Source organism: Littorina saxatilis, linkage group LG5 (genome assembly GCF_037325665.1).
Source record: "Littorina saxatilis isolate snail1 linkage group LG5, US_GU_Lsax_2.0, whole genome shotgun sequence".
NCBI lineage: Eukaryota > Metazoa > Mollusca > Gastropoda > Littorinimorpha > Littorinidae > Littorina > Littorina saxatilis.
Window position 1 is genome coordinate 31,105,434 of NC_090249.1, and position 10,471 is coordinate 31,115,904.

A 10,471-nucleotide genomic window follows, 5' to 3' on the forward strand; every position below is an offset into this window, starting at 1 on the left:
CCCAGCTGCCACATAGAAGTCCCAATGACTCAAACTTTACACCTTTTCCCCCAAGACAGATTTTTCTCTCGCTTGTGATTGGACCGGTCTCAAGTTTGTTCACTTCCGGTCTACATCCGGGACTTGATTGAGTCCAGTCCCACCAAGTTCCGGTCAAGCCAGCACACTAATGAGTGTACAGCCGCCGTTGGCTTCGTTATCCCCCGAAAGGTCGGTGTTGTTTATAGAATGACTCAGTGGCTACTGTGGTCACTGGTCATTGTGTACAGTAAGATTTCTGCGCCTTGAATATGTGTGCGATATGAATTGCATAAACATAAAAACAATAAAAATAAAATACATCCCTGCGCTTAGAACTGTACCCACGGAATACGCGCGATATAAGCCTCATATTGATTGATTGATTGATTGTATGTGTGTGTATGTGTGTGTGTGTGTGTGTGTGTGTGTGTGTGTGTGTGTGTGTGTGTGTGTGTGTCTGTCTGTCTGTCTGTGTCTGTCTGTGCGTGTGTGTGTGTAGAGCGATTCAGAGTAAACTACTGGACCGATCGTTATGAACTTTTACATGAGAGTTCCTGGGTATGATATCCCCAGACAAATTTTTCATTTTTTGGATAAACGTCTTTGATGACGTCATATCCGGCTTTTTGTAAAAGTTGAGGCGGCACTGTCACACCCTCATTTTTCAATAAAATTGATTGAAATTTTGGCCAAGTAATATTCGACGAAGGCCGGACTTTGGTATTGCATTTCAGCTTGGAGGCTTAAAAATTAATTAATGACTTTGGTCATTAAAAATCCGAAAATTGTAATTAAAATTATTTTTTTATAAAACGATCCAAATTTACGTTCATCTTATTCTTCATCATTTTCTGATTCCAAAAACATATAAATATGTTATATTTGGATTAAAAACAAGCTCTGAAAATTAAAAATATAAAAATTATGATTAAAATAAAATTTCCGAAATCGATTTAAAAACAAGTTCATCTTATTCCTTGTCGGTTCCTGATTCCAAAAACATATAGATATGATATATTTGGATTAAAAACACGCTCAGAAAGTGTCACGAAGTGGTTTGCATGTGAATTTATTATGCGTGTTCTGCCCTTTTGCACTGTCTCTACCCTTTCACACCAAACACTTCAAAAACAGAATTTGGGAGGATGCAGGCTCATTATTTCCTCAACCAAAAAAACAACATACTTCTTCACTTTAAATACATCAATACGAAACAACTTTTCGACACACAGTTCGCACAATCTTCCAGCTTTCACTCAAGGCATGTAAATACATATTATAACAATACTTTCTCAAATATAGATTAACGCACACAAGAAGGTACCAACAGACACTCACGAGTTCGTATCACGGCTCACTGCATGTCGCCAGTTCACTTACTTGTCTCGCTGAATCCTCGTAGAATAATGAATTCAGATGCCAACACACAGAGATGCTAACACACACCTTTCGCTGAAGATGCCAACACACACCTTTCACTGAAGATGCCAACACACCTCTCACTGAAGATGCCAACACACACCTTCCACTGAAGATGCCAACACACCTCTCACTGAAGATGCCAACACACACCTTCCAGGTTTCTCCCCGAGAAACCCTTCCGCCCGTAGCGGAAACAACCGTCGTCAGCTACGACCGGTATCGATGAAGACTCCACTCGTCTAGTCATCTGCGCCGAGGTGGTCCCTTGCTTCCAGCATCGTCTCGCGCTTCTCCCGTGTAAGGACCCTCCCTTATACGCCATGGAAATCCCTCATGGAAACTCCTAAAGAATTTAACCAAGTCTTAATACAACATTCTCTAAAACCATCTCTTCTTCCAAACGTTCATGTACCACTCATACATTCTCGTTCATTCCACGTTCACATTCCGTCCACATTCAATATCCAAACTAATACTTAATCTATGAATAACACTCCCCATACAAAGCATGACCGTCTTAAACATAACATAAATGCGTAGCAATTATGTTCAAGAAATTCCCCATGAAAAACCGTGATACACTTACATCAAGAATTCTCTCAACGCTTCACACTAAGATTGGGTGCACTTTATACACACTAACCTTTACGCTCCAGCTATGTATTCCAACGTCAATAATATACAACATAGTAAATCATTTACCTTAAGAGACCCGTCTCTTGAAAGAGTACTTGTTCCCCGAACAAGTCTGACACACGCTGACAACCTCCCCGGTTGAAAATCTCAAGCGCTGTGACGTTAGTTACCCCCTGACCAGCTACATGTCTCAAACACAGCTCATATCAAGCTAAAGCCAGTTTTGCGTGGAACACAAGAAACACGTGAATAACGCCAGTCCCGTCAGCTACCATCGCCTGTACAACATTTAGGGAGGTTAAAAACACGACGTGGTTTCACCTCACAAATATGCTACTCACATCTTTGTGACAGAAAGTTAAAACGAAGAGAGGTACAGTAAAGCGTGCTATGAAGCACAGCGCAATCGCTACCGCGCGAAACAGGCTCGCCTTTTGTACGAGCGGCGGACTACGGTCATTGTGAAAAAATGCAGTTTCATTCTGTGAGTTCCACAGCTTGACTAAATGTAGTAATTTCGCCTTACGCGACTTGTTTTTTGTTTAAAGTCATTCGTGGCTTGTGAAAGTGAAAGGATGGTCTTACCCTTGTACGACCCTGGTCACATCTGAGATGGTGAGCCGAACTGTTTAGGAAATGATTGTGCCTTTAAACTTTACAACTAACTTGCTCGTTAGGCTACTTTAAAAAATAATGGAAGAGGCCTTTCCAGTTTCCTCCCAACCCTTCTTGTCTGCTGTCTATCTACCTGTCTGTCTGATCATGACTGTATGCATGAGTCTCCTTCAAGGTCTTCAAAGTGTGATTGACTCTACTAATATACGTGCCTTTCTGCCTCCCTGCCTCTCTCTACCCCTCGCTCTCTCTCTCTCTCTCTCTCTCTCTCTCTCTCTCTCTCTCTCTCTCTCTCTCTCTCCCTCCCAGGAACTCTATGACCCAGGAACTACAATGTTTCATATAATGCACGTATGTACATAAACTTATACTGTTTTACTAATTATGTAAGTATAGTAGTAGTAGTAGTTTTTATAGTAGATTTAGTCCCTCTTTAGGGCGAGGGCCAGATGCAAAAAAGTATACCAATGCTTATTCTGTTACCCTCGTAAAATAAAGAATTGTCACGTAATTGTCATTGTCATTGTCATTGTCTCTCTCTCTCTCTCTTCCCCTCTCTCTGTCCATGCCTCTACCTGTCCATCTCTCTGTGTGTTTGTATGCCTGTATGTTTCTTCTCTGTCTCTCTCATTCTTATTGTCTCACTCCTCGATTTTTTTAAACCACCAGTATTCTTTAGTAATCCATAAAAGTTGATTTTGAGAGTATTAACGTTGGAGGCTAGGAAATAGAGAATCAACTATATCGAGCAGCTGTGTTCTCGATGGCGTACAACTTCGACCTCACAGCCAAATGTCTTTGTCCTTTAGTGTCGTCTTTACTGAGAAAAAAATATCTCTGATTTAGCAAATGAAAAGGGCAAGACATAACCTTAAACAAATCTGTATGCACAGTAATCAGTCCTTTACCCTGTACAAAAACAAACTGGTAAATGTTTTGTGTTTTATTTTGAGTTCCATAAATTAACACTTCTTGTTTCGGAACTCTGTGTAAAAGATAAACGTAGAACGCGCACGCCATGCATTGTATTGAATAATTAAGTTCAACCTGTTTGTACTTTTATTGGCAATGGAAAGAAGCAACTTTGAACAGATAATAGTTACTAAAGCAGTAACAAAAAAAAGTAATTATCAATTCTCATATTTCACAATTAACACAGACTCAAACATAAGGATGATTTAAAGAAGCAGGTTCAAACCTTGCTGTTTTAATGTTAGGCCAGATCGTCTTAAAGCCATCATGAATTATAACAAAGTCTCTCCTATTCTATAGAAAACGTCAGGAATATTGATAGTGTCTTTCTCGACGAAGGCGGATAGATTTCTGCCAAGATTTGACAAGCTCTGGCCGTCTATCATGCTCTCTTCTTCCTTTCACCAAATTCCAGCCAGCATATTGATCAAAAGCTTACGTGTCCAGTCTCAGTCAATCCTTTCCCATCCGCTGTCCGGATTAGTAAGAGGCAACGTTTCACTTGACGATACTCCTAGTCGATTCATCATTTTATTGATGGATGAGTCGGATGATCCTTTTTTTTCGGGGGGGGGGGGGGGGGGGGGGGGGGTTAGGGGAATTGCAATGTCAGAATGTTGTGTGCGGCTTCAGAGGTACGTATTGTTTCTTTGTTTGTCTTCTTTTGTTTCTTGTGTTTTTTTCTTTCTACTTCCAATTTCTCTTTTTTGTCTGAAGATGTTGTCACGGGGCATACGGTATTTTCTGTAAATAAAAAAAGGCAAATTATTGTGAGCAAAGAGGTACGATAGTAGACCCATGAGAGAAAAAAAACCCACATACACAGGAGCAACAACAACAAGAGATTTGTAAGATTTGATTTTTTTAATAAGATTAAATAAACAACAACCACAACCACCAATACCATCACCACCACCACCACAACAACAACAACAATGACGACGACGACGACGACAACAACAACAAAACCAACCCTCATCGATAACAACTTTCTGTATTCAGGGGCATCTAACATCATTGACAATGGTGGCGTGAACTTGAAGTACAAGTTATCTCCCTTGTAATTATGTATTATGACGTATTTCCTGTCGTCTGCAAGTTTGGTGAGCTCGCAGACGTAAAAAATGGGCAAGCTAAGAGAGAATTTTATGCCAATGTATGCCGTAAACTTTGAAAATATTGTGTTATCCAGGCTTTTGTGCCTTTTGCAAAACAAAGCGTGTGATGTGTTAGTAGGAATAGAGAATCAGAGCACAAATAATTTCGCCCAAAAACAGGAAAGAACAAGTCGCGTAAGGCGAAATTACTACATTTAATTTAGTCAAGCTGTGGAACTCACAGAATGAAACTGAACGCACCGCATTTTTTCACAATGACCGTAGTCCGCCGCTTGTGCAAAACGGAGTGAAACTGACGAGCCTGTTCAGCGCGGTAGTGGTTTCGCTGTGCTGCATAGCACGCTTTTCTGTACCTCTCTTCGTTTTAACTTTCTGAGCGTGTTTTTAATCCAAACATATCATATCTATATGTTTTTGGAATCAGGAACCGACAAGGAATAAGATGAAATTGTTTTTAAATCGATTTCGGAAATTTGATATTTGATCATAATTTTTATATTTTTAATTTTCAGAGCTTGTTTTTAATCCAGATATAACATATTTATGTTTTTGGAATCAGGAAATGATGTAGAATAAGATGAACGTAAATTTGGATCGTTTTATATAAAAAAAAATTATTACAATTTTCAGATTTTTAATGACCAAAGTCATTAATTAATTTTTAAACCACCAAGCTGAAATGCAATACCGAAGTCCGGCCTTCGTCGAAGATTGCTTTACAAAAATGTCAATCAATTTGATTGAAAAATGAGGGTGTGACAGTGCCGCCTCAACGTCGAAGATTGCTTTACAAAAATGTCAATCAATTTGATTGAAAAATGAGGGTGTGACAGTGCCGCCTCAACTTTTACAAAAAGCCGGATATGACGTCATCAAAAGTATTTATCGAAAAAAAGAAAAAAACGTCCGGGGATATCATTCCCAGGAACTTTCATGTCAAATTTCATAAAGATCGGTCCAGTAGTTTGGTCTGAATCGCTCTACACACACACACGCACAGACAGACAGACAGACACACACACACACATACACCACGACCCTCGTCTCGATTCCCCCTCTATGTTAAAACATTTAGTCAAAACTTGACTAAATGTAAAAAAGAATGTACAGTGCGCGATGCACCTCAAGTTTCAGTGACTGTGAAATGAAACCAAAAACAGAATTTGAATTTGAATATCAAAAGTTTAAATCAACACATGGATGAATCTTTACCATTTAGGATCAATTCATTATGATACGGGAATCGGACTATTGTCAATGCAACCAGAATTGGTGAGGAAGCGACTGCCCTAGAACAATTTGCTGTGGCCTGTTGTGGTATGTCATTTTCCAGGTGATAAATTTTCAAGATTGCAACGCGCTGACGAATCGTGCTCGTATTGTGCTAACATTTCGGGTCCATAAGAACATTCACAGCTGGCCTGCTAAAAGCCCAAGTCTGAACAAAGCTGAAAGATCCAACTATTGCCCCAACGTTTTTAGAACCGCGGAAACGTCTTTCAGACATTACTGACCCTGTTGACCGATAAAAGTGTATATTCACCAAAGCATGATATATAAACTATATAACCCTGCCTAAATTCAGAATCTCCACGTGTACAACAGTACTTCACAGTGAATTTTGGCAGCGATTGAGTCCGACCGACACATTACCAGGTACTAAGGTAAGCCTGACGTTCATAAATTGTCCAATAGCTATTCAGACCGAGGCCAACATTTTCTTTAATTAATAAGTAGTAGCTCAGTTTATATCTTTTTCAGTCATATAATTATTAGATCTGTGCAGCCCGTGGCCAGCATGTTTGTAGGAACAAAATAACGTCCTCTCTCGTTCTCCAGTTTGTTCCTCCGCTCGCTTGTCCGTTCGACAACTTTTCTGTCAGCTGTTTTGTTACAGCACAATTTAACTTTATTGTCTCATTGTGGGTACATACAGAAATGTTACCCGATTCTTTAGTTACGCCAGGAAATGCCCCATCATTTCATTAGCTCACTGTTTTGTTTTAGTTTCCCTCTCTATCCTGTTATAATTTCTGGTGTACAATCCCTTCAGAAAAACAACTAAATTCTGAGAATGTATGAAGCAGAATACAATATGCTCATTCGTTTTACTTTTTGTCGTTCGGTACATACAGACACTGACTGAATATTGTTTTACCATGAAGAGTTTTCAGCTCTTGCTGTGTATGTGGCTACGTGCTGCATGTCAGCCTGTGCAAAAATCAGTTGCGATTCTCAATGGATCTGTTGATGTCTTGAAGTTGCTTGAAAGCAAACATACGTCAAATGTAAAAATTAACTGCCCAGGTTCAAAAACAAAAGATGAGCAAATTGACACTTCACTTTGGAAAAGCACCCAGGCATGCTCGCACGTATACACTCACGAATGCACATGAGCTCAACAGTCAACACTGTTCTCTCTTTTTCTCAATCTCAATATGTCTGTCTGGCTGTCCGTCTCTCTCTCTCTCTCTCTCTCTCTCTCTCTCTCTCTCTCTCTCTCTCTCTCTCTCTCTCTCTCTCGCGCGCGCGCGCTCTCTCTCTCTCTCCCTCTCCCTCTCCCCCTCTCTCTCTCTCTCTCTCTCTCTCTCTCTCTCTCTCTTTCTCTCTCTCTCTCATTCACTCTTTTATTTCTCTCAGTCTCTCTCTCTCCCTCTCTCTCTCTCTCTCTCTCTCTCTCTCTCTCTCTCTCTCTCTCTCTCTCATTCACTCTTTTATTTCATATCCTACCCTTCAGAGTATCATCCAGAAGTGTGTGCAATGTCTGAGTTCAAGTGGACGGACCGAAAAAATATTGATGCGCCATGAAAGGCAAATTTTGACCAGACTCGGAGAATTGATCAGATCTTTCAGCCTCAGAAGTATTTGCCCAGTTTCTTTCGGCCGATTTCTCTGCCTTGAATCAACAGTTGGGCAAAAAGCTTGGCCAACTTCAGCGTAAAAGGGGTTAACTTGAACGAGTGATGGTAAAGATGAAGACTGGAAAACCTTGAATCGATCTTTCTGTCTGTGTAGAGTATCGTTTTTCATCATCGAATGACCTATACATTGGCTAGTTCGAAGTACAGTTTTATTTGATTTATGACAAAAAAATGTCCACGAAAAGTGTGGATTTAGGTAGAGGGAAAAAGACGTATATTTATTTTCACCACATTGCATGTTTTGTTTACTAAAAGTGCAGTTTGACCTCCCTGCCAAGACGGCGTGGAAAGAAGGTACAGAAGAGAATATAAGACTTTAAAAGAACACGAATTAATGTCAGTGAAAACATTTGAAAACTAACTAGAGTGCACAATTATATTTACCGCCGTCCATCGCTCATTATCTTAAACAAAAGATTGCGAAATACGAAAACCAAGTAATTCCGCCTTTTTAAGCCACCAATTCAACATCCTTCTCAGTGTCATTTACTCATTATGAAAATCTCTCCAATCATCAAAACTTCCCTAACCTCTTTTATTAAACACCAACACACACTGACACACACACACACACACACACACACATATGTGCACACACACACACACACACACACACACACACACACACACACACACACATATATATATATATATACACACACACACACATACACACACACACGCACGTGCGCACACACACACACACATACACACACACACACAAACAAACACACACACACACACACACACACACACACACACACACTCAACTCAACTCAACTCAACTCAAATTTATTAATCCATATGGAAATTATGTTGTAACAATACTCATTTCCAATCAAAAGAATAAGAATGCATACTAAACACAGTCTCACTAACGCAAACAGTCATCCGTCAAGTCAAGTCTGCCAACTCACAACTCACTCACACAACAACAGCAACAGCAATACAAATTAACAAAAAACATAATTCCAATAACAAAAAGACGTCCAAGAGTCCACCTCCACATCCACGCACACACAAGGTTTACAAAGCACCACATGTCGACTAGAACACCGCACATTTGGGCTACGGTAATACAGTTACTAAAAATACATACATTACAGATAACCCAGACACACACACACAGAGCCTTGCTTGCTTTCTAAATCTTCCAACTCAGTCCCGTCCCAGCCTCATGACAACGTCTTGCCTGTCCCGGGGGTTCCACGTGAAGGGACGAAAGGGCAGGGGAGGGGCTAATTAAGAACTGCCTGATCATTCGGGCAGACAATTTTCCTCCGCGCACTGCCTGTCACAGATAAGAAGCGAAGGGCGAAGAGGAGGTGTCGAGAGAAAATGGAGGACCGCTGCGGATTACTTCCCTTCTGGCCCCTGATGAAGTCAGAGTCGCCGCCCCTGTGGTTTTAATGGCCGCCGCCGTCAGATTCAAATCTGGGGCTGCCACCGACGGAAATGGGAACCGCGACACTGCAATTAAAAGGGTGTTGGCACCGAGCGGAATTTGCGACCAATTGTTTTTCAATTCTTTTTCTTATTTGTCTATAATTTGTGGTTTTGTGGGTTGTGGTTTACGCCTTCCAATTACAGTTGCATCGCTAAAGGCACTGTGACGTGACAAACGTTGGCCGCTTCCGGTAATCAGGTTATTTACATCTAGTGATAGTTTTGAGATTGCCACAGGCGTATCAAAATAAGGTGGGAAAAAGCAGGAGAACATTTTGCTGAAGATGCGGAATCCGGTGGTTGCAAGAAGACTTCTTTTCTTGACGATTTGTTTTAAGCCCGCAAAAACGTCACTCCTTTGCTCACAAGTGCCATTCTGCTGTCGCATTTGCTGTCCTTTTCAGTGTTGTCGTTATTGTCGTCGGCGTTGAGGTCGTTGTTGTTGTTTGAGTCATTTTTTCGATGTGTTTAGCGGATCAGTACACAGCATCCACTGGCTAATGGGTTTCTTTTTTTTAAATACGCTCTCCGTCTTATATAGTCACACGCATGGGTTGTAATACCTAACCGATGTCAAAACGTTAAAACGTTCGTTTGAAACGAGAAAAAAGTTTACAAAAAACAAATAAAACAAGAGAGAAAGAAAGAGAAAAAGAGAAGGAGAGAGAGAGAGAGAGAGAGAGAGAGAGAGAGAGAGAGAGAGAGAGAGAGAGAGAGAGAGAGAGAGCTGGTAGCTGAAAAGCATGAAAGTATCAAGCCAAAGAACAGAAAAAGAATAGTATTTCAATCCAAGAATAAGGCAAGGACGTAATTGCAGTCTCGGAATGCTCAGTCACTATCCCTACTTAGATAATCGCTCGCAAAGGTTACCGGAAGCCGGAGGAAAGATGAGTGCGCGCGCATGCTCTTTCCACTTCCGGTAGCGATTCCTTCGCCAGACATCTAGAGAGAGTGGGTCAGAAATCAAACGAAGAGAGGCATTTCTCGCCGCTATCTTCTTGTGACCAGACTATCGATGCCTCAATATTGGCCTCTCCAAGTTATGGGCACTAAACTCTGGCGCAAAGGACCGCCGAATTATTACCGCTAGTTTGGAGAGGTTTTGCTGAAGGGAAGAGAAGTAGGGGTGGTCTCTCCTGAATAGAGAGTTAGCAATACTGAGTACCTGATGTTTGTCAGTTTTATAGGGTTTTTAGAAGGAAGACTGTCTGCAGGAAGAATGAGATCTATCTTTAAAATGTGCAGGGTTGTGTTGTGAGCGTTAGCCTTTCGAATGAAGGTAAATTGCTGCCGACAAGATTTGAATTTAAATTCAAAAGT

At 40.8% G+C, this 10,471-nt stretch overlaps 1 long non-coding RNA gene across 1 annotated transcript; it reads right to left on the bottom strand.

Moving 5' to 3' along the window:
• Positions 1-1,157: 1,157 nt before the first annotated feature.
• On the bottom strand, positions 1,158-2,188 carry LOC138965873 (uncharacterized). The gene is made up of 2 exons (XR_011455545.1): positions 1,568-2,188; positions 1,158-1,517 (listed from the first exon to the last, which is right to left on the bottom strand). It is a non-coding gene; the product is annotated as an uncharacterized lncRNA (long non-coding RNA).
• Positions 2,189-10,471: the final 8,283 nt, after the last annotated feature.